General features: G+C 42.6%; 1 pseudogene; it reads left to right on the forward strand.

The window, feature by feature from the left end:
• The first annotated feature begins 2,278 nt into the window (after window positions 1–2,278).
• Window positions 2,279–3,574, forward strand: LOC104862823 (annotated as a pseudogene).
• The last annotated feature ends 649 nt before the right edge of the window (window positions 3,575–4,223 follow it).

The following is a 4,223-nucleotide window of genomic DNA, read 5'->3' on the forward strand; positions in this document are numbered from 1 at the left end:
TGAGCCTGGTGTGGTAACGCATACCCATAATCCTAATTATCCAGGAGGACAAAGTAAGAGTATCATTTGAGTTCACAAGTTCAAGACCAGCGGGAAACCCTCTCACAAAAAAATAAAATAAAATAAAAGTAAGAAGAAGAAAGAAATGAACTTCTGTACTACATATTCTGATACATCAACAATATGGATGAATCTCAAAACACATATTTAGCAAAAGAAGCTAGATGTATACCAAACACTCTATGACATTCTGAAACAGACAAAACTAATCTGTGATGAGCGAACTGCAACAGAGATGGCTCCATCTTTGCCATTCTCTCCACTAAAAGGTAGGATTTATTTCTTTAACCCCTTAATTTTTTTTTTTCCAGTGCTGGGGCACAAACCAGAAACCTTGTATATGTTAGGCAAGCATTTTACCACTGAGCTACATCTCCAGCCCCCAGCTTTAAAAGACTTCAAAAGACTTCTTCCTTCTTGATGTCTGTCCAACCATCATATTGTAAGGAAGCCCAAAGAGCCACCCGCAAGAGCAAAGCTCCCAGACCAGGGCCAGCCCCTACTTGCCAGCCATGTAAGTCAAGCTATCCCTCTGATGCCTGGGAGAGCAAGACAATGAGCTCCACTACACCATGACCACAGTGCACTGACCTGAGCAATTTAGTGTTTCTTGTTGTATTAGGCCACTCTACTTGAGGATGGTCTTTACATATCAATAGATTGCCAAAACTGATCTCCCAAACTACATCAGTAGTTGCCTGGGGACTCGGTAGGGAATAATTGCAAGGGAGCTTTCGAAGGTGACGAAAATGTTCTATATTTTGACTAGGGTGGCAGTTATAATAAGGATGTATGTCATGTGAAAACTCTGAAGTATAGATATATCATCATGTATGTAAACTGGACCTTAATAAGGTTGATTTTATTTTATTTATTTTATTTTATTTTTGGTACCGGGGATTGAAAAGGTTGATTTTAAAAAGGACTTTAATGACTGTTAGCTGGAGAATAAAGACCGACTCAGCATGGTGAGAGACTTCACAAGTGCCACCAGCCTGAATTACCAAGCTTTTTCTGCTTTACATTGAAACCAAACAAGCAGGCTCCCTGAAGCAGTTGTACCCTCCTGGTGTGTCACCCGTCCCCATCTCAGGCTGCTGAAGTTCCAGTCATCTTGCAACGCCCACTTTTACCCGCCCCTATGCTGCAAGAAGCTTAGTCACCAGCTCCTGTAGCTCAAAGAACACTTTGTGAATATTTTTATTATAATAAAACACATGCTATATTGTAGTTTTTGTTTACATATTTCGCACTTCCCCTAGATGCTGACTTCTATCAGGAAAGAAACAATTTCTGATTCATCTTTGTATCACTAAAATCTAAGACCCGGCAGGTAGTAGACACTCAGTAAATGGCGAATGTCTCCTTTTGTTTTTCTCATGGCTTTGCTGGTAAGTACTTTCCAAACCTCTGTGATATGGGGGTCTCATGGGTCTCCAGCCACCACTGCCTTCACATCCTCTCTTTTTCTCTCCTCGCCTCTCCCTTCTCCCCCATAACCTCTGACATCTCACCCAACCTCATAGCTATTTTCCTCTCCACAGATACCTATAAAAGTTAGACACTGTCAGTGAGTGTTTACTTTATTCCAGGTTCTGTGGTAGAGCTGGAACACAATAGGAAGAGTTTATGGCCAGGCACGGCGGTGCATACCTGTAATCCCAGCCCTTGGGAGGCTGAACTAGGAACATCATGACAAATTCAAGATCAGCCTGAACTGCTTATTGAGACCCTGTCTCAAAAGCAAAAAACCATAATAGGAAGGACTTGAGAATTTGAAGAGCAGAGTAAAAGACATTCCAAGAAACTGTCTGTGTGCCATCAAAAATGAAATAGTGGAGTTGGGGGGTTGGCTCGGTGGTTCTGCCACCTGCCTCCCCAGTATCAAAAAAAAAAAAGAGAAACAGCAGCAGGCATGCTGGTGCACATCTATAACCCCAGCACTTGGAGGCTGAGGCAGGAGGGTCTAAGTGAGTTGGAGGCCACCCTGGATTGCAGAGTAAGTTCAAGACCAGTCTGGAATACACAGCAAGACCTGTCTCAAAAAACTTTTTAAAAAGGTAAGAAAAGGCTGCTTGGCTCCTCACTCCCAACAATGGGAGCTCTGAGCTCAAACAGTGGTCACAGCTCCAGGGATGGCAGCAGCAGCAGCAGGCCCCTGGCCCCAGGACCCATAGGGTCCCTGGCGTGGAGTCACCCAGCCATCAGCAGCATGCAGGAGAAAGACTGAAACACACAGCATTGAGTCATCAGGAAAACTGAAGATCTCCCCTGAACAACACTGGGATTTCACTGCAGAGGACTTAAAAGACCTTGGAGAAATTGGATGAGGAGCGTATGGCTCTGTCAACAAAATGGTTCACAAACCAAGTGGGCAAATAATGGCAGTTAAAAGAATACGGACAACAGTAAATGAAAAAGAATAAAACAACTTCTTATGGATTTGGGTATAATGCGGAATAGTGATTGCCCATATGTTGTTCAGTTTTATGGTGCACTCTTCAGAAAGGGTGACTGTTGGACCTGTGTGGAACTCACATCTACCTCATTTGATAAGCTTTACAAATATATATATCATGTATTAGATGATGTTATTCCTGAAGAAATTATAGGCAAAATCACTTTAGCAATTGTGAATGCACTAAAGCTCTTAAAACAAAACTTGAAAATTATTCACAGTGATATCAAACCTTTGAATATTCTTCTGGCTAGAAGTGGAAATATTAAACTCTGGAACTGGGCGTGGTGGCGCACCCCTGTAATCCCAGCATATGGGAGGCTGAGACAAGAAGATCGCTGTGAGTTTGAGACCAGCGTGGACTACGTAGTGAGTTCCAGGTCAGTCTCAACTACATAGTGAGACCCTGTCTCAAAAAACCAAAAAAAAAAAAAAAAAAAGAAAAGAAATATTAAACTTTGTGGCTTTGACATCAGTGGACAGCTTGTGGACTCCATCACCAAGACAAGATGGTGAGTGTAGGCCGTACATGGCACCTGAAAGAATAGACCCTAGTTCATCTTGCCAAGGATATGATGCCTGGAGTTTGAGGATCACATTGTACGAGTTGGCCACAGGCCAATTTCCTTATCCAAAGGGGAATAGTGTATTTGATCAATTAACACAAATCATGAAAGGAGATCCTCTACAGCTGAGTAAATTCTGAGGAAAGGGAATTCTCAAGTTTCATCAACTTTGCTAACAGGCCTTACAAAGGATGAATCCAAAAGGCCAAAGTATGAAAAACTGCTGAAACGTCCCTCTATTTTAATGTATGAAGAGGGCCAGGGATTTAGCTCAGTGGCTCCGCTGCCTGACTTGCAAGCTCAAGGACCCAAGATCTTTCCCCGGTACCAAAAAAAAAAAAAAGCCTCAAAAATACTTTGGTTTTTCTTCAGATGGTATAAATCTTTCGCCTTGATGTATGAAGAACTTGATGTATGAGGTTGCATGCTATATTTGTAAAATCCTGTATCAAATGCCAGCTACTCCAGCTCTCCCATGTACATCGATTGATCACACTACTACATCAGAGTCTAGAAAAAAAGGGCTGAGAGGGGCCAGAGATTTAGCTCAATGGTTCTGCCATCTGTCTCACAAGTGCAAGGTCCTGAGTTTGAACCCCGGTACCGGCGGGGGGAAGCACTGAGAGGGAAGCAAGAGGTAAAGAATTTTCATCCTGTATCACAGTGTTTTTATTGCTCACTCAGATACCATGTGTACTGAGATTAGTATCCGTCTCCATCATGTCTGTGTAGTCCAGTCACCTAGAACGTGCACCCCTGTAATACCTGATTATTCACACAGTGTTAGTGCTTGTCAGAGACCACATCCTGCGCTTGCATGACAAACATGTGCAGGACCCGTGGGAGTCAGTATGATCAAGTTGTTGACTGTTATGAGATCACATTTTAAATTCACGCCTAGACTTGAAACCTAGAGATGCAGCTACTGGGATGGCATTTTGTCAGACTTCCAAATCTTAAATGGACGAAGTGATGGATGTACTGTCTGAAGGGAGAGACTCAGGCACAGCCAGCGCAACATATTGCCTTCTGCAGCTGGGAGAAGCAAAGAGAAGAATTTACTTTCTCCACCAAATGAGATAGATTTACTGATTTGATTGATATTCTGTTGCTTGTTTGTTTGTTTGTTTGTTACCAGG

Source organism: Fukomys damarensis, unplaced genomic scaffold (genome assembly GCF_012274545.1).
Source record: "Fukomys damarensis isolate Sample0158 unplaced genomic scaffold, DMR_v1.0_HiC HiC_scaffold_17, whole genome shotgun sequence".
In the NCBI taxonomy this organism is placed as follows: domain Eukaryota; kingdom Metazoa; phylum Chordata; class Mammalia; order Rodentia; family Bathyergidae; genus Fukomys; species Fukomys damarensis.